Source organism: Hesperophylax consimilis, chromosome 10 (assembly GCF_061612785.1).
Source record: "Hesperophylax consimilis isolate HC1 chromosome 10, BYU_Hcon_1.0, whole genome shotgun sequence".
Taxonomy (NCBI): Eukaryota; Metazoa; Arthropoda; class Insecta; order Trichoptera; family Limnephilidae; genus Hesperophylax; species Hesperophylax consimilis.
This window is the reverse complement of record NC_142845.1, coordinates 11086461-11108557: the sequence shown is the minus strand read 5'-3', so window position 1 is coordinate 11108557 and position 22097 is coordinate 11086461. Positions and strand designations below refer to the sequence as shown.

The 22097-nt window shown below is 32.8% G+C and overlaps 1 protein-coding gene across 1 annotated transcript in view; it reads right to left on the bottom strand.

The window, feature by feature from the left end:
• The window catches only part of S6KL (ribosomal protein S6 kinase like), a 219188-nt gene that overhangs the window by 152022 nt on the left and 45069 nt on the right, over positions 1 to 22097 (bottom strand). The gene's annotated exons all lie outside the window — the stretch shown is intronic.

Genomic DNA, 22097 nt, shown 5'->3' with positions numbered 1-22097 from the left:
CCTTGAAGGGTGAAAGCCAGAAACATTTGGAAAAAAAAACTTATCATCTCAATAAAAATTCTTGTCAGATTACATAAATCATGTTATATACAGCTCAACGGTGTGGGCACCAAGTTATGCAAAACATTTACAAAGAATTCAAAATAAAATTATTGAGATTTATTGACTTCGGAGAGAGTATTATCGAGGAAAGAGTCAATTATGATAAACTACATCGTCAACTAAATTTATTAAAATTATCCGAACGTAGAATAGTTAATGACTTATTGTTAGTTATGACTTGTTTATATAATATTATAAATTCAATAATTGACAGCCCTGATCTATTATACTTGATTTCTTTCCGTATACCTCGCGAACCGACATCAAAGGCAATATCTAGCGAATTATTGCTACAATTCCAAAAAGGAATCTAAATTATATACCCCCGTCTGACGTTTACAGAATTTGGTAAGTGATCAAAGGGGTTGTTGACGCATTTAACGCATCAATCGCTAAATGTAAACAGTTCTCAGTCGAATTTATATCGGCAAGCAGAACAACAAATCTCATTGATCAAACTGCTTAGCTCTGCTTCGACTTATTTCAATTTATTTATTGTATTATTCCTAATCTATTACATTTCCATTTTGCATAGTTCTTTGTGGTAAAAAAAAATAAACATGTAGCTGGGCGTGAAATTCAAAATAAATAAATAAATGATAGTGGTTAAAAGAGAATAGCATCATTAAAAACAAGTCATAGATAAAACGTTAATGAAAGTGTCCTGTTAATTTCTTTAAAAAATTTTAGATTTCTGAAAACTATTTTAGATCATAAACTTTTTATGATAATATTTGAAGTCGGGGACGCCCGATCAAGACATGGCACGATCAAGGGAACCAAATACTTGAGTTGGGTCAAGAGTCAAAATAACAGAAGGTTGTTTTTACAATAACACTATACAGGAGGCCCTGAGCAAAATAGTTTATCTCAGGGTATTTATATATCGTCTTTGGGGATGCTGGGTGGATGGTCTCTTTAAGGAAAGGAAGGAGAGGAAGCTCTGGGAATGAAAAGGGTATGAGGGGTGGGTAGTAATCTGGGAATCAGAGTGTCCAGGAGTGACGGACGAATGAATATATCACTCTCATTGCAGCGCAAGGCGATGGGTCAAGAGACCAGTTGGAGGGGTCAAAGGGTCTCCCCAAACCAGCCTCACCCGATCTAACACGTCACGCAGCTGATGGGCAGGCATACACCCCTTTGAAACACACCTCACCCCTGCAAAATCACCAAAATCACAAATCACAAAATCCACCAAAATTTGGTGATTTTGAACCACTTGGGAGAGGTATTGGTTATCCAATAAATGATTCCCGGGGCGGCGGTATCCAAACCCTCCTCCCAAATTGTAAGGGTACGATGAGTACCGAGTTTTTTGGCGGTCCATCCTCATCCCTTGCGGGTAAACGGCGTGATTATTGAGTAACTTATTTAGTAATTCAAAATTCTTTTCGAGTGAAATAAAGGTTAATTTATTACAAATCGTAAATTTCAAGGGTCATGATTACCATCTAGTTTTCCCCAGCTCATCCTACAATAGGAAATAATATTGATTTCAAATTCAACTATGTGTATTGTGTATCTACTGACTTATTCACTTTTCAACACAAATTATACTCAGTGAAAAGGTCAATGTTATAAATCTTTGGGTTTATAGAGCTTATACTACTTTACATAAAAAAATTCAAACAACACAGCCCTCAAGGAAATAGATAAATAATAATTTTATCTGTAATACATAGACACTAGACGATAATAAAATATGTTATAAGGCATTAAACTCAGGAATCTCGGTGGCTGACATTTGGATATAAGACGCAACCAAGAATGTAAGGTCATCGGTCAAGAACGTTTTGATTATGCTATTGTGACTAAGGCCTTTATAGCAGGTCAAATTTAAACACAATGTACTAAACACTGTTATTATAGATTATTAAATAAAAGCCCATCTATTCGCTTTCTTTGCAGGCAAATCTGAAATTGGAGACAAGTAAAATTTATTTTCAAATAGTTTTTTTTGCCTCAGTAACAACTTTTTCTGTCTGGAATTTCTATGTAAACACAACTATTTTCAGCTCGCTACATCAGTTTCATCATGAGCTATGGAGATTTGAAATGTCAAGAAATAATTATTTGTGAATTCAATCAAAATAAACCAAGCTAAAGCTAGCTAAAGAATCTTATATACAGGTTCACTGATGATGTGTTCCATCCTCTGGTAGGGGAGAGTTACCGATGACATTGTTAAAATATTTGCAACATATTTCACAGAAGGAAGCAATTTCTATGATTAACAAATAAGGTAATATACACAGAAATATTCAATATGTGTAACATTTTTTCCATCCTCAAAGATAGGCTCCAGCAATTCTTAATCAGAGTATTGGCACATTGCTAGTCAATCAAAGGGAACCTGCTATGCCTCAATACAAAGGACTATCCCATCAAAACCGTGGTTTTAAAAATTACTCCATTTCTCTAAAAAAAGAAATTTCCTCACTTATTCGAATGGGGATTGGACATTGTTCCGTTCCTGCTCACCTTTTTGAAATTCACGTGTTTGACTCAGATTTTACATTCTGTGGTCTAGAAGTGGGAACTTTAGATCACATTTGAACCATTGAACAAATAGACTTAATACAAACATGAAATAAAGATTCGGATTGCTAAAATAGGTCGTCGCATTATTGCGAAATACTGTACAACATTATGGCTATTACTAATTAGAATCTTATACGCCCGTTCAACTGTAACGCCGGCTTCGAGCCTGTTTTAAGTCCGTTTTAACCAAACAAACTCAATGGAAATGAGTCAATTTTTTCACTTTTTACTTGAGATTACGCGCCGCGTAATATTTACTCGACGTTTTTTTTAGTAAGGCTGTAATTAGATTCTAACTTGCCGGTTCAACGATGGTATTTCATATTTACACCGCGTTTATAAGTAAGGGGGAATATAAATAAACATGAAAATTAGTTTACTTTACCTACAACCTAACTTTTATTGTAGCTATTTTCCTTATATTATAATATCGTCAAAATTTACTTCTAAAAATATTATTATATTTTTCTTTTACTTTATTTTTTTTCTATATTTGTAATATTATTCTCGCTTGGTGACCGGATAAATCATCAAAGTGATAATTCATCACATCTTTAAATTGTTATATAAAATCATGTAAAGTGATAAAACAAAAACTTTATTAACTGGGTTAAGTAAGTTAGGTTAGGTTAGGTTTAAATTTTATTTTTTTTCATCGTGACTAATGACTTTATATCACTTTTTAAAGGTGTGTTGAATTGTCACTGAGTTGAGTTATCATAGAACCTTCTCACTTATAGGATTAACCTACATTACCTTTTTTGACTAATTATTTTATCAAACCTTAAATAAATTACGTATATTGTTTTTAACCTCAGTATTTACATATTATATAAGCATGTAATGTACTTCCCACGTCTGCCTCGACGTGTATATGTATTAACTAGTGCTACAGGCATCGAAATAACATTAATAATAATACTTTACATAGATAAATAAATTAAATAAAATTGTTAATGCGTGAGACTCTCCACAAATACCTCGAAAATATTAATGTATAATATAATAAATTAAAAATAATAATATTACGTAATGATTGTTATTGCGACAGGTGTTTGGCCGCAACCAGCAGACGTCTATTATTCTACTTTTACAAAACAGCTGTTCAACAATAAATAATATAATATTAGAATTGTTTCTCCTGCCTCTTTAAACATTAATAACTTTGAAAGTATACAAAAACAACGCAAACTAGATTCAATATGATTATATTTCAAGTAACTCATTATACGCGAAGGGTTCTAAAATTTAATTATTGAAGACAATATTAGCGATTACTAAACGAAAATTTTAAGACAGAAAAATTAGAAAAAGTGTTAAAATTGTCTTAAATAATTAAATATTACAATTTGAAGTTTTACTCGTTAAGGCGATGCACTACGTAGTAATGAAAAATCATTTGTTTTTTATTTGAAAATTTGGTCGCCTAGAATTGTTTCAGATGCTTTAAATAAATACCGCGAGTATAATACATCTTGGCCTTTGAAATAATCGAGTATTTTTTACGTACGTCTTTTTATAAGCCCAGAAAAAAATAATTTATAAGGCCTATGAAAACTGCTTTCAGGTTCAAAATTTCCTACTTACGAACCCATTTTCGGTTGTGATTTTATTGTATAATGTGGCAAATTAAGTTATTTATAAAATGATCGGAAAGAATTTAAATATTTATGAATGAACATCCACAAAATAAAATAAAAGGCACTTTTTGGCCATGTTTTTTTCTTGCTTAAATCAAAACAGCTGGATGGTGTTAAGCGGGAATTTAAGCCCTATCGCCATCTAGGGTTGTTATTGATAGCGGCTCAATTAAAAATATTACACGACGTAGTGCATCGCCTTAATAGAATTTGAACGATTTATCAAATTTCAAAGTTACCCGTCCTTACACTTTAACGATTGGTTTACATTGTGAACACCAAAACATATTTTTTGGATAAATTGATGCTTTTCTTATCGTTCCCTAGTAAAAATAAAATAAAATTGTCAAGTGCTTCATAAAAAATATAATCGTACTACTAAAAATGTATTTTTTCAATAGAAATGTACGAAAGCATATAATAAACAACTTTAAAAAAAAAACAATATTATTATTATCTGTGACAGATTCCCCTGATTATTTTTTTTTTATTTATTTACAAATCAAATATATAAAAACACTTTTGCGCATGAAATCAGCGTTTCTAGACTAGATTTTTGTGTGTATTATTTATTACCTATTCGTACCTATATTCGTAGCGACACACTAAGAATATACACATTTCAGGCTTGTGGCTTTCTCTTTAAATTCCCACTTGCAAATATAATTGTCACCTGTACCATGTCGACGTTTATTTTTTCCGTAATTTATTATTTAATTGCGTCCACAAATTGCGTAGTTTCTTCTGTATAGTTGCAGAATTTAAAAAAAAACACTGACAAATTCTTGTTTGCTTACATTTTTTAAACCTGTCTTTAGAGAGAATTCAATCTTTTCCAGAACTCTGGAAGTCCTTCCACATGTTCAAATAAAATTGTAGGTATTATCTTACACTACACAAGAAAACATAATAAACTGTACGGACATTTAGCAAAGTGGTAAAATAAACATAGGCCACGAGGGTAAGCACGTATGCACATATACAATCTCCTTCCCAATCGCTATCAATATATAGAATGAACATATTAATAAAAAACACTGTTTGCTCTTAATATCAGCGAGCTAAATTAAAATGTACTTATGTAGTTAACAATAATATTTAGGTTTTTATTTTTAATGTGTACTTTTAAGTTAAGAAAGTGAAATGTGTATCTTTTAACTTAAAATAAAATATTAAAAAATATCTTTGCTCCACTGACGCTACGCGATCTAGCAAGTCTAGCTAAAAGTATCTTGCTTTTCAAAACCCGATACACCGCGGGAGAAAATCCAACTGTACTCAGATACTCTAATAAAAAACACTTCGCAACCGTTAAACGGTGTTTGGTTGCACATTCAATAAATACTATAATTTCTGTTTCGAACTCCTACTAACAAAAAATTTCATTACCTGGCTGCGAAAGAGCTGGCAACGTTGCATTTTGGCTGAGTGACACACGAAGTTCCCGTCTTGAAAAATTTTGGTTATTTCTAACACACTAATTTTTAAATGACTGTTACCGCGAGTATTTAACAAGAATTCCATTGTGAAAGTGATGTTTATTAAATAACGTAAATGCCTTATGCATGTGTAGGTAAATATAAATCCAAAAAATTAACGTTTATATTTCTGCTAATCCAAAATGTCATGTTTTGTTATTCTCTGGGAATTATTATAATATTTTTTTATAATTAATAGACTAAGCTTAATAGTTCTTGGTATCCGGTACTTGATGGTTAAACCAAAACTGAACGTCAAAAACCACATACAATACACTAATTATTATTATAACACTTATATATGAAATACCGGCCCTCATAGGATTTGCTTGCAACAAGGTATCTCTGCTATATATATATATATAAACATATATCAGAGCTGTCCAAGTCGTTGGCTAAAGAAGGAAAAAGTGCTACACGGCATAATAACCCAAAAACTATAATGCGATAATACCATCATGATGTCCGCGAAAATGTTACCCTATAACATCTTCGATAGAAGAAGTCACCAGAATAGGACCAGTTAAAAAATAAAATATTTCGGCTGCACACAAAATTTTAGTAGCTTTCGTTCAGTTTTGATTGAAACAAGCACCGGTAAAAGTGTCATCATTTTTAATACATTCACTGCAACATTCCCGTACACCGCACCGTAGGAAGAAAAACAACGAAGCACGGTATCAGCGAGAGGTTACATGAATGGATAGGAAATTATTCCCAGCGTTTAAAATAATTGGATTAGTCGTGTGTGTATGCAAGTGCTGTGAATAAATCAAACAAAACACGACGGTAGGTAAATAATGTATGATCATATAGTTGGGAGACGAATGTTCCGCTAACTGCATCTCACTGTTATGCAATATTATAGAACGGTTAGAATTGAATCATTTAACAATTATCACGCCATTTTGTGGAATTGGAGGGTCACCATAATCAAAATCACAAAAATCGTAAAAAAAACTAATGCTTTCATATTCCTTTTGAACTCGTAAGATTAATAATATTCTGATAATAATTAGACAAATATTCTGTGCAAATAAAACAAAAAATCGTTTACATCGAACTGACATCATGCAACTGTGATAATATATTATGCACAGTTGGAAATGAGCAGCCCGATATTCTAAGCACCAATTATTTTTTATCATACACGGTTTTAGGTTTTCGCTTGGCAATAACCGTAATTTTCAATATTCTCATTTTGGCTCCGGACAAAGACCATGCTAATAAAGATACCCCTTCACAGGAGCACAGGAATTATTAGGGTAACAGAACAAATGAGGTTTGCTTCGAATAAAACTGAGATAAAGATCGGGATAATGCCAGTACATACTTTCTCTGTGACAGAATGGCGAGATCTTTGACTCTGGTCCCAGCTGTCACGATTTCTAAACCACGAGAAGTGAAAAAATAAATCCATTCTTCATCGATACAGCTTTTCCAAAAAGATGATAACTTCGAACCTGAGAGGAAAACCCATTAAGAGGAAGCTACAAGCCAAAAATGTATTTATTCTTGGTACCTTATATCGTAGGTAATAGTCATTAAAATCGCTCGACAAACGGAGTCTAGAAACGTTCGATTTCAAGCAAAAAACTGGTTTTTATTTATTTTGTAAATAATTTTATAAGAAAGCAAAAAATTTAACCAAGTTAAACTGTCACAGATAATCTTAGCTATAATACTGTATTTTTTAAAAGTTGTTTCCTTTATGCGTTCATACATTTCTATTGAAAAAAAATTTTTAGTAGTTTGCATTTATATTTTCTATTGAGTAATTTATTTTTTATTTGTATTCTACTCAAGCGAAGCGATAGGAAAAACTTCAATTTATCTAAAGCATATTTTTTTGTATTCATAATGTACACCAATTCGTTATAAAGATTAATCAAAATAGTGATTTGGCATTAAGCTTCGCCTTAAGGGCAGCGTTCGGGACCCTTTCGCTCTCTTGAGTGACCGCTAAGTTCAAATGTAATCAAACGCACAATCTCATTGAATTATAAGTTGGTTATAAGGCATTCCAGCGTATAAAAATATCTCAAATAGCAACATTTTTAGCCACGGGCATTTTTATTTTGTGATGATAGCTTGTGTATTTTTTATGGTCGATTAACAAAATATACGGATACAGGCCACGGGATAAGGTTCGATATGAGAATTATATTCTGATTACAAAAGGTCGAATTAACAACTTTATTTTATTTACTTAAGGATAATAATGCCTAAACCAGTTCCATTGCATATACAAAATAAAGGCCGTAAGCTCAATATTTTAGGGAAGTTGGATACTAATAAAAATTCTAATAATCCTAAATCTAATTTAATAAATGAACAAAATAATATCACTCGTTCGCCACGACTAGATTTGTTTCAGCCGAGTACAATATTTATTTATGGAACACAAAAATAAAAGTTAGTTAGTAAAAATTATAAATTATTCAATGTCAGCTAGGATATATATTACATACTAATAATTACGAAGCTGAACATGTTTATAAATAAACTTTATAAAAGTATTGTCGTGGATAGCGCCAACTTTCGCATTTAAAATATTGTAGCTACCTATTTTTAGTACCAAATCGTTTATTTTATCTCTGTAGATTCTCCAAATATTGAAGATGCAATGAGAGACCCTTGCGCAGTATGAGAAAAATATGATATGCGTTAGATATTAATACGCTCTTCAAGAGCAGCCCAACTCTAATAAGTAATAATGAATGTAGCGGTCAACCAATTCCGTTCTGTAATAGGACCTGAGCCATCAAGCATACAAATCATAAGGCCTACTCGTCGCTTTTTACAGAGATGCACCGCAGCACAGTTGTCCGAACCAAACACCAGGCGGCCAAAAATTTCCAATAGAAATATCATCAAAATAATCATAATTTCATACAAGAATAGTCAAATTTATTTAAAAAATCTTATTGTTTCATCAGAAATTAGGTTTTTATCTTGTAATATGTAGACATCCTCTCAACTTCAAATAAATTTTACGTATTATCCCTTACGCATTTACTATGTACCACGTCTTTATATATTGTATTAATTTCATTTCATCTTATTGTTTGCTTTGTTATTTAAGCAGATTCTTAGGACGGGTTGTTTCGGAGAATTTCAACAATTCTTCAAATTTCATTCAAATTCTGCTAATATATCATTATAGGCTAGCTGCTTGACAAAACTTAAATAATAACAGAACTTGAAAAAATCTTTCACAGAACTTGAAAATTAACTTTGAAATTTGAAGAATTGTTCAAATTCTCCAAAACAACCCGTCTTTAACTTCTATTTTCTATTATTTGCTATTTTTCACGCAAAACAACTTTTCTTAAACATGAAATAGACCTGCCCATAAGAATTTACTCTCTACCTTAACTTTATACCTTATATTGCATACAACAATTCAAATCAAAATACGCCCAAAACTCTTTACTCAGACGTATCTGCAAAACTTACAATTTCCTAAGAGATATTGATATATTCCACTGTACCCTCATTTTTTTTTAAATCAAATTAACCTTACAATGTATTTAAACCAAAACAATTCCTTTTTATTGTTCGTCTATCCTTTTCATTTTTTTTTCACTTAATATATACTTTCTTCCTAACCTGTAGCCATAAAAAAGGTTGTAAATGGATCTTAACTGGTTTATTTTATAATCAACATCTTAAATGCAAAATTAATTCACATGTATAACTGTATATAACATCTAATCAAGTTAAACGCCAGGCCCAAATTCAAAAATAACATTGGTTATTTATGAAGATTTAGGATTAAGGCGAATATAAACGCCAAACATATTTGGGTTTCTACCCCTTCCAACAGAATATAAAATGTGCACATTTTTTGGTCTTATCTACACGAGACAAGTAATTGCAGTAGCCGCGTACTATGTACCTGCAATACGTAGGAAGCGCCCGACCAGGCCTCCCCGTTCGCCAATGCTTCGGTATACCTACTAATACCTTTTTAACTGGTGGACGATTATTATCAATCTTATTTTTACAACAGCGGCAGAGCTATGACTGCCGGATGGACTCAAACTGTGGGGATATTAGTGATTAATATAATAATAATTATGTTTAATAATAACTGTATATTTTTTATTGATTTTATTTGTATGCATTATCAATACGTATAAAATATTTGTTAATAATACGTTACATTGAAATGTCACTTACATATATTAGCGCCCTTGAGGTGTTTTTGTCATCATCAAGTCATCCAAGTATTATTATTATTATTTAAAAAAAATAGATACACTTTTATCAAATTTATGTTGCTAATATATTTTTTAAATTCAATTTACAAATAATTTTTGAAGAACAATCAAATTACCAAACAAATATCCAGTATTAGAATTTATCAAGGAACAATTCTTAAGTTCTTTTTTCTAAAAATAGTGCATGAGTATATAATTCTACATGCATGTTAATTGTAGCAACTATTAAATATATAATGTAATATCAACTTGTGATAGTACTCCCTCTCTAATCACGATAATTTCTCAACTAGGGAGGTATTATTACCACTAATTAGAACATATTAGCTTTACATGTATTTCAAAAAAATGTACTTATACCTGCTTTTATTATAATGTAAAAAAATTGGAAAAACAAAAAATACTTATATTGTGAATTTATGTAGCATATTCATAAACCTAAAATTTCTCAAATGATATAACATTCTCAATATCAATAGAGTTGAAATCATGTGTCGCTGAATTCGATTTTACTTCCCAAAATATCGCAAACTAAGACGACATTTCGCTAGTATGTTTTCTTTTGATTTTTTTAGTCTGCCTCCAGGAGTTTTCCCTAAAAGCTGTTTATGTAATGTATACAGTGGTTTTTGAGAGTTGTGGGATACAACCGCTGCATAGCATCGCCCTTGATAAGATTGCTTATTGGAATAATTTATCCTTTTTCCACCTAAAAATTTCCGTTAAACCTCTCTACAAAATTATTTCGTTTTATTCCCCATCTTCAATAAATTATGGACCTGTAAAAACGCATTATTAGTCAACATAAATGCAAACGGAAAGCATTTTTTTCCGTAAGAAGTAAATCATTAATTTCGTTAAATAATTAATAAAACTATACATTCAAAAGTATTTTGAGATAAAAAATATAATATTTTGGTCATGAATAATAACAATATCACACAAAACTCCCTCACCGTTTGAGAACTAATAATACTCGTAACCAAAATAATGCCGACAAGAAAAAACCGTCGGAAAAACTGTCACAAACCGACTTCCGTTCCGTGCCACGTTCCGCGGACTTCTGTACAGATCCTAGAATGTTTGCGTCTTATATCACCACGAATAGAGGCGACAATTGCTTGACCAGCGGAGTCTGGATATATTTGACGTAAGCGCCAAAGTGAGTTTTATTTATTTGTTGAATATTTTTATATGAATGAAAAAAAGTTAGTCAATAATAATTATCAAAAATAATCTTAGCCATAAAACGGTATTTTTTTAAAGGTGTTTCTTATATGAGTTCTTAGTTACCTCAAGAAAAAACAAAATTATCAGTGGTTTACGTTTATATTTTTTGTAACGCAACCAATAATTTTATTTTAATTCTGATCAATAATAAAGAAAGAAAAAGCTTCAATTTATGCATAGTATATTTTTTGGTATTCATAATGTATACCGATTCGTAGCAAAGATTAATCTAAATAGTGATTTAGCATTTACCTTCCTCTTAAAATAACCACTGGCCCAAATGGTTATTTTAATCCTATGTCTAGAATGTCTCGATCATACAACGATATTGCTAAAACCCATGCTTGCATAGATATTTTCTATTATATACCTAATTTAAACATATTTTCAAAATTATTATGTCTTGTAATTTTTAAGCTTTGTATAAAAAAATAATGATATTGTTTTGATAGTGAATGTGCAAATGTGATTGCTGCAGACACATTGGTCTAGGGACATTTATATTTGTATATAAATTTATTTTCTACTCTACGAAAATGTACTTTAAATGTCCTGTTTGTGTCTCAAATAAAAAAATAAAAAAATGAAGTATGTTTCCTAAATATACTCATATAAATATTTTTTTAAATTGTTAATTACATACACATATGTTTTATTTTTGGCATTCCAATATTGTATCACTTAAGCAGGATCTAATTTACTTTGTTATTTACATATTATGTTCACAAGGACTCATGTTATAGATTATTATAATATAAGTTATATTATGTAAAAGCCGAAAAGCATTAGAGAATAAAAAATAATTATCAATCCTTGTCCCTTAACCGTTGTTTCATAGTGAAGAAAATGTAACTTATTAAAACATTTCCTTGTGGCCGAAAATATTAGTAAAGTTTTTTGTAGTCTTGATAAATAATAGATGGTGATCTCTAATAACCAAAATAAAGTTTATTGTAACAGAGCACACACATTACAGCCATTACAGAGACTTATACTTTTGACACCTACTTCCTGTGCATGTAGTGTTACCAACTGAATGTTATTTCATTGCCATATTACAACATTTTTATTCAAAAATATATGCATATCGATATATACACAAGCCATTTTTGAAAGCTGGGTTAGCAACCAAAAATGTGTGTAGATAATTTTCAAGAGATCTTATATAATTGTAGTTGAAGATCATCATACAAATGCCAACACAATGAAAACTAACTACGATTATTTAAATTTGATCGCAGCTAAAGCTTAAAATTTTTGTCCAATAAAGCTGCGATTCGGACCTCTGTGCGCAGTACTACACCACTACTATGGAGTTCGCTTGATTGGAATGCCAGAATTATTAATATCATCTGGTTTCAGTTATAACTACGTGCAAAAACAAGAGAATGGGCGAATTACAATGTTAACGTTGTTTCTGCGAAATTCTAGCAGATACGAGAATATATTTTATTATTACGATATTACAAATGTGCAAAAAATCTAACGCCGGCATTGTGATAGACACTCAAATTTGGGTAAATATCCTTAGGCGAACGTCATCCTTAATGCACCAAATTATAAGTTTAATTACAATGAGTAAAGATTATTTCAGTCCACGGAGAAGCAAAATAATGCGTTTCCATTAATATTTGACAAATACTTGGTGTTCACTTTGAGGCCATTTTACTACAGATGTGACATATTATTATGACAAGTGGGTTTATAGGTTAATTTTTTTTTTAAATATATATTTATTGTGTGTTTTTTTAAGCTAACCAAAAATAATTTGTGGGTGCGTTGGATGAATCCCGCCTGTGAATATTTACTAAATTTTGAATTTTCCTTGTATGTAAGTAATTTTACAAATTTCATTTAATATCTGTATTTTTATACAGGGATTTCCAATAATAGGTGTTATTTTGAATAGCCCGCTATTTCGGTAGATGTTACTTTTGAAGCTGTCATTTTTTGACATTTGACAAGTAGAAACTATGCCATTAATAAAAATGGAACGATACAACGCATTGAAATTATTAAAATTCACTTGAGTGAGTCAAATGCAAATCATCTTGAGTGATGAGGCCCATTTCCACCTCGGTGGCTTCGTCAACAAGCAAAATTGTCGCATCTGGGGCTCGGAAAACCCAAGAGTTATTGTTGAAAAGCCTCTCTATCCTCAACGTGTGACTGTTTGGTGCGTTTTATGGTCCGGCGGAGTCATTGGACCTTACTTTTTTCTAAAATGAGGCTGGAGCAACAGTTACGGTGAATGGATTGCGCTATCGAGAGATGATTAATTATTTTTTTATGGTCGGAATTGGATGGTATTGATCTGGACAACGTTTAATTTCAACAAGACGGCGCTACGTGCCACACAAGCAACGAAACCATTGATCTTTTACGATTGAATATCAAAATAACACGTCTTATTGGAAAACCCTGTATTATCTTTCCATTTTATTTCGCTGTCGATTATTATTCCAAGTTTTTTTGTTTTTGACGTTTAGTTTAGCACGTGCAAGTTTTGGCCATAGAGCTAAAATTAAAGGCCCTACTGCTTAATATCTCATCGAAACTTGTTCCACTATTAGAACGCGTGAACGGTAGTTTTAGCGAGAGCGTTGGCAGAGTTGGGGGTCAGTTGGAGCTAACAAGCGGAACCTAATTTTTCGCTCTATGTCTCATCTAAATATAATACATGAATGTTTTTGGTGCAGTTTTTGCCATAAATCGTTGATAAAAGATTTGGTTATGTCCGAAACTCAGTGGCTTTGAAATAAAATAAAATGAGGTAGGTAATAATAAATAATAATATTTGGATGATTTGTATAGCGCCGTTTTTGTGCAAAATCCTCTCAAGGGCGCTCACGAAGATAGGTTTTTTTAAACAACTCCTTCTTTAGTATCTACAAATTATCAAAAAGAAAATTGAATTCTAAAGTGTTAAAATTCTTATTTGTTTTAGTGCATTCAATTCGTCTTAAATCAACAAGTTCTACTATAGTTCCCATTAGTGATGGTCTTAAACGTGACACCTTTATAATCGAAATATGTGTAGATTTCCGAAACAATTCTATAAGTATTCGAATGACGTTTAGAATTAATGGTTCGGAAACGCACGACTTTGACTTGGATGAACACGTTGTTTTTCGAATGAAAAACAGAGACGTCGAATAATTGAGTACCTGTTCCGATCAGTATCATTGTTAGCTCCCATATAGAGAAAGAAGATTACTTGAAAGAGTACACATTCATGACGCCATTAATTTAATTTCTATTATTTTCAAAGCAAACAGTGGGTACGTAAATAAAATGTTTGTAAACAGTTTACAGGGTTTTGTGAATTATAACTAGGATCGGTACCATTGTTACCATTGCCGATGACATGGCTCCATGAAATATCTGGAGTTTATTAATACTTCGCCTATTACAATGGTGAATCGATAGTCGACCTAACTAGAAGCTGGATAATTGAGATCTGAAACAGTTAGTTTGACTGGGAGCATTCCCACTGGCCTTGGCGACTACTGGCCACTGGCTGCCATCTTGCGGACTTCCCCACGCAAGCTCTATGCACTGCCCTCTATGAGTGCATCTGTGAAGCTCTTACTTCCCAACATATTATACAAGTTTAACCGGGTAGGGTTAATACATATTGTGTACGTGTATCCATGTGTCTGAATTGTGTTTATTAGCGGAGCGTTGTGATTAAGTTATCAGTAGTGTTAAAATATGTCGAAAATTGAGATGGGGCAAAGATTATTGTATGTTTGGAGTATACGGGTTGACGGGTAATTGGTGAGTTTGCTGCAGCGTTTGTTTTGTTGTTTGAGGTTAAACGCGACGCTCGTTATATTCTACGTGTTCATAAATGACGTTAATTTATTTATTTTATTAAAATACGCTTTTTGCTAGGTATTGCTATATAATATTAAGACAAATTATTTTTTTGCGCCCGTACATATGCAATATGAATATGAATAAATAGTTATATTCGTTTAAAAGCTCATTTTTTTCGATAAAGGCATACAAATACAATATTGAATCAATTATTCAATCGAATATTGTATTTATATGCCTTTCTTGAAATAATTGAGTATTTTTTACCTAACCTTAAGGCGAAGCACCACATCGTGTACAATTCGGTATCGGGCCGCTAACAATAATACTCCTTATGTAGATAGCGATAAGGTTTAAATTCCCGCTTAAACCAGCCGCCTGTTTTGATTTCTGCAAGAAAAAAACATTGCCAAAAAGTGTGTTTTATTTATTTTGCAAAATTCAGGTACAAATATTTAAATGTTTTACGATCATTTTCTAAAGAACTTAATTTGCCACATTATACAATAAAACCATAACCAAAAAAGGTTTCGTAATTAGATGATATTGAACATTAAAGCAGTTTTTATAGGCCTGATACTTTATTCTTTCTTATAAAAAGACTTTAAAAAAAAGTTAATATATATTTTTTTGCTTGAGCAATCCCGATGAATTACAAAACTCATTGTAGGACGGGAGGAACTTACAATACATAGGTGGGAGTTAATAGGTACAATATTACATTGGTATATTGATAACATTATGTGTTTCACATACGAAACAGTACAAAATTAGAAAAAGCGAGAATCGAGACAGGGTACACACATAAGTACAAACAATGGTAGACCTAAAAGGCCAAAATGTGTTCTACTCGCAGTATATAATTAAAGAATCTAAAATGTTTCTAAGCGATTAGATTTTAAAATCAAAAACACATTATTTTGCATCACTTTGTTGTACTTCGTCTTAATGTTTAAAATAGTGTGGTTTGGTGTAGTGGGTACGTTTATATGGTATGATAAGGTTTATTTGAGACAGGAGTTCCGGCAAGTCTATTTCATTATTTATAATTTTATATAGGAATATAGTGTAGGTACCGTCCACCTTAGTTTCAGAGGTGGAAATGTACGGTGATTTATTTTTTCAATTTTACGTTTTTTAAAAACAAAGTCAAACATTCCCGGCTCATGAATACTCTGACAATATTTTAAATCTCCTACTACCACCACAGTAAGCGGAAATGTTGCTTGTTCTGTTTGATGGAGGACTTAGCCAGTCAAGGAATTGAATACAACGCCTGGGTGGGACCCAACCGCGATGCCAACTCAGCCACTGACCACTGTTGAACTTAAAACCTTAAACCTGCTTTATTTATGCATCCATTTATATTACATAGTTACAATTCGTGACGCCGTTTTATTTATCTAAAAAATAGGCTTACCAAACAATGAACCGGGAGATGCCTGTATTATGGTGGTAGAAAATAACTATTGAATTATAAAAATAGGAATGACATAATAATAATAACATTATAATTCGCGTTAACGACCGTTCTTTTTTGATTTTCTTAAATAAAAGAAAAATTCATATGTGTAACAAATTTTCCTGAACAAAAAATATTTTTTCATTGAGCATGATAATTATATAAAGCCACAGTGAATACTGATGTTTTTTACGAATAAGTTTTAAAAGTTTTGTTTTCACCAATTTGTAGAAAAAAAACTCTTACATCATAATATTCAACCCTGTCTTTTTAAAAAAATCAGAAAATAGTAACTTTTTTGAATTTAACATTCAGTCAATAATTAAATAATCATTTTTTTTTTATATTTTGGTACAATATATTTCATTCCTTAGTACAATTTAGTAATGTTGGCCTCACTGGGTGGCTTGCCCGTGCTGAGTCCTCCATTCTAATTGCTGTAAAGACGATGAATTTATGTAACTGTTAGATTTGAAGATTGTAACTTTTATCAGATAATACATTTATCTACAACATCATTGACTAAAATACCTCAATGTACAAAATTTAATAAAAGGGGACGATGTCACGACCTTGTGGTACACCCGAATATGACACGTATTTTATTATATAACCTTCTACTAAGAGCATCCACTATCCTTCTATTTCACTGTAGGTACAGTCAGCAGTCAGTGTACACTGTACACTATACACAACAGGTTAAAGCAAATTGATCATGACTGTAGATCGCATGGATGCGCTAAATCGGAGCTTAACTCCTTAACTAAACAGGTACAAGCGCTTCAGTGCAAGTTCATGTAAGTGTCAATGTGTGGGCGAAATAACTCTATCAATGGCTAAACGAAGATAGTTGGAATGTGGTCCTTCACAGGAGCGAATCGAATTGTAAAATACAGCGAAATATTAGAATAACTAGCGTGAAAGGTGGATTATTGTAGGTTACGAATTACACAACTGTTTGCAAATGTTAACGGAGAATTGTTTTTCAAGTGGTTTGAATTTGCTGTGGGCGTGTACGCCAGGTAAAGCAATTTGAAATGTCCTTCGGAAGTTTTTCAAAAGACGAGAGAAAATCTGGTTAAATTTTCTGAAATATCTAAGATTGCTCAAGATGTAGTTGTATTGATAGCACCCAACAAAACCTATCGTGTTATTTAACTTAGTGACAAAATATTGAAATCATACAATCTTTTTTGTGAGAATGATAGAATGAGCATCCCAATCAATTTCCCCGCTTCCCGTGGCAACGGCCGTCTTCAGATCCTAGTGTCTCAAGTGCCTTCGATTGTATATAGAAAGTTGTTTATTCTTATTTTTTAAGAAAAGATATGCCAGTATTTCTATCCTATGTGATTATTGACAAGGAGTTCCTACATAATCTGCTAAGGAACTCAAGGTCGTAGCTAAAGCATTCACATGGGGGGTTTGCCCTAAAGGCCGAATCACTCGCTTTGATACTCGGCCGAGCAACTTATTGGAGATTAGAGGTGATCGCATGTAGAAGAAACAGTTGGCGAGTCAGTTCATTGAGATTAGTTTAAAGTGCTGTTGACATGGTTTCACGATGGAGGGAAAAGAGAAAAATTAAGAGAGTTTTTAATTTGATTAATTTTACAACAACAACTTCTAAAAAATATATTTTCCTTTCAATCGACCGAGTGGAGAGCGAGTGAATGGCCGTAGGCAAGTGGAGGGGCTTACTCGATCGATCGCTTCTATCCACTGTCTCGCCTGAAACAGTCGCTACTAGGCCGAGTACTGTCTGTATTGATCACATCAGCCGAGCAGGCAGGAGTAATTCAGGCAAAAGAGGGGAGGGGTACGGCAAGGGAGAAAGGGAAGGGGGGATTGGAAAATTAATCAGAAACTTTTTTAGGAACTCTTCAGACAATAACTTATTATTTACATTGAGACGGTTAATTAATCGATGGATGATTGTATTATCCAGGAATTTAATCTATGGGTAGGTAGTATTTCCTTTTTTTCCACGCAATGACACAATGACTGAGTAGTTATTTATTCACCCATTCCACTCTTGGAATAAATAAGAAAACTACGAGTAAAATGCCTTCAATACAAATTTTAATAGAAACAAATTTTATCCGAATAGTTAAGCGTTCTAGACATCATAGAACTCCATCCTATTTGAATTTCGTAAACACAGTTTGGATTGGAAATTAAGCCTCGATTGGGCAAATATTTGGATGATGAAACACGCCCACAGTGGATTTCTTGTGTTATTCTTTGTTATATATATTACACTCTACAATGTTCACACATTCTTTCACAGTTCAAGCATCACGTTCGTAAAATAAGCTGCCTTCTGTACGGGGTGCTATCTCAAATGCAACCTTCGAGGCAAAATAAATAAATTTCTTCTATAGTTTTTTTATTAGATAAAATAACTTTACATATTTTAAAACATTATTTGATAATGTGGGCCTCACTGGGTGAGTTACACGTGCTGAGGCCCCCATTTTACAATTTAATATTATTAAAAAAAAAGATTATTTGAAATAAAATACAATAATGAAAAAATATCGGTAATTATAGTAGCTTCTATGAGGTACGATTGTACATAATGATGTGTATATTGTAATGGTATTACGTATATATGTTTAGTAGCTTCTATGAGGTATGGTTGTATATAATTATGTGTATATTGTAATGGCAAAAAGTGTTATAAAGTTATGAAAAGTGATGAAACAAAAACTCGGTTAAATAGGTTACATAATATATGTAACTATTTTACCTAGTTTTTGTTTCATCACTTTTAATAACTTTATGTCACCTTTTAAAGGTGTGATGAATTGGCATTTTGAGGAGTTATCACGGAACCGTATATTGTAATGGTATTACGTATATATGTTTAGTAGCTTCTATGAGGTACGGTTGTACATAATGTGTGTATTATAATGGTATTACGCATTTTTTTTAGCTTCTATAAGGAACGGTTGTACATAATGATGTGTATATTGTAATGGTATTACGAATATATGTTTTATTCTGTTACGTTATAAAAATTTTGTAATATTGCCACTTTTTGTTTTTTAATCTATCTTTTAATTTTGTGTCTGAAACGTTTTTTTGTTTCCCTCACTTATTATATCGAGTGAAAGATTGTTGAATGCTTTTATTGCCATTTGTAGTGTCTTTGTACAAAGCATGTGTTTAATGTCGGCGTTTTTTTGTACGCTTGTCTAATGGGTCTATTAATGCTAGTTTGCGTTTGTTGAAATCTGTTGTTCAACATCAAAAATGTAGTTTAGTAGTAGAATTTTTTATGTGTAATTCGCATATATCTAGTAACTCAAACATGTTGAATATTTGGTCTGTATCAGTCATTCTATGTCTACGTCTAAGGCGTAGATCTCTAATATTATAAACATCAAATAATACTATTGTTATCATTGAGTTATAATACATTGCAATGATTGTTATAACAGATTTGTGGCAAAAATAATCTGAAAAAATGGAATTTACATCGTCTTATAGCAGTTGAGTATCTTTACCATCAACCACAATAACATTATATTGTAGGTAGCAGTGATAGCACAGTACAATGTTAGAAACACTTCTAGTTATGCGATTAATGGGTGCGCCACTGGGTGCCCCGGGGCTCGCAGCGGCCCCGGACTATAAATAGACAAACCGGGATAAAGATACTCCACTGGCATCGGACTATCAACACTCAATCATAACCATGGACTGGTCACTGTGCAGGGTTGCTCAAACGCAACTAATCAGAAATTCCAATAAAAAAATATTTACACCAGATAACTAAAATGAAAACATTATTTTAAAGAACGATTTGTAAATTTAGAATTTTTGAAACTCGTAAAAACAGACGCATTTTTAGTGTTCAGTGGCGATAAGGGATTTGTATCAGATGACGTCACATAGGCGTCAATCTAATCAACTATAACATCAAGAGCTTTCAGATTTGTAGGTTATTTTATCACTTTTCAAGATTGATTTATTAACTGTACGAATAATACACAATAAAACGTACAGACATATTACATAGTACAGACCAGGTTCGTTGTTGTATGCGAACATTCTCTTTTTGAGATGGTAGAAAAAAGCTGTTTCAAGCAAATCCAACAAAGATTTTAACAAATTTGTTCATGCCCGTTCGGTGCGTGGTTCGTGCGCACAGCGACACTAGAGCTGGGTCAATCGATCGTTTTACACCCACCGGGTCGTTCACGATCCACTTGCGGCATGAGCGGATCGCGTAAACCGGCTCTTTTATCGGGTCGGGTCCGATTCGATCCGGGTTGAGAGAATAGGTCGCAACACCCGTGTGCTGACAATCTATGGGTGTTCGCCTCACCGCTCCGGCACCCGGGTCGCAAGAGTGGGTCGCGAGACCCGGGTGCTGACGAAATAATAAACAGATCGCTCTTTGGAAGATCGTAAGATAGGTAGATGGTATGCTTTGGTAGATCCGTCACCGACAGCATAGACTGTTTTATCTCCCGGCCTGCAGGACTAACTTGTCAATGGTCATGCCGGTGGGGAGAGCAGTCTTGCTGTTGAACAGAATCAATTCGGATATCGACATATTTAGCATCGGTGAAGCTGCCTTTAAAAGGCAAGCTCTATTGATACTGGTATAGTTGATACACCGCTTACTTATTATGTAATACCATTTTACAATGTACTTAAAAACTAATTAAAATGTAATTTTGTAATGTTTTTAAAGGAATAAACTAATTGAATTGAATTGAAATCGTGAACGGGTTTCAATGAGCGGGTCATTCACGATCGTCCCAGGATTAAGCGACACAAACTTTGGTAATTTGTTGCAACCTATGCTGCATTGCGTTTTGTGTTATCGAGGTATAGTGTAATCGAGGAGGCAATTTCTTCAAACCAACATTTTTTTTTACATTGATTCAACATCTCGGCTGTGAAACGATTTGCCAGCCTCTGTGTTTCCTCCCTTCCACAGTTGAAAGTTGAAGGCTAGAGAAGAAACAGGCAGCGTTACACGCAGACGACACTACTAAAGACACTGCAAATCGGTGTATATGGGGTTTTTCTATTCAATGAGATAAACTTATATCTGGCTTAGTACTATCAGCAGTCAATCTTAATCATGAACGGGTCTCTCGGGCAGTGCTGGTTTTATTGTATATATGTATATTATCTAGTTCGTGACGAGTGGCCAGTTCACGTAGAAAAGGGAGCGGATGGGATATAAATGCTGCATATCGTGGATGCCGAAGACATAACTAAGTCGTTAAATCAAAAGCCAATTCTGAAAACAATAATAATAATACAAAATTTGTATGGTGCGATTTCGGATCATTTTACTTCAAGTGCGCTTTGTAAATGAGCGCTAACTCGGCCACAAACGGTGATAGAATACGAGGAAAAAACATGTAAAAAGTAGAGACATCATTAGTAAATACTTCGATTACTTTGATATTTCATCTAAAAGGTGGGATCCTGGGGGTCAACAATATCAGATCGATAGGCTCAACTTACGATGATTTTATATCGATATCCCTAGCACAGATGCGTTGTCGATAGCCGAACCGATATCGACACGAAATAAACAAGAAATCGTTATATGATGGCACCA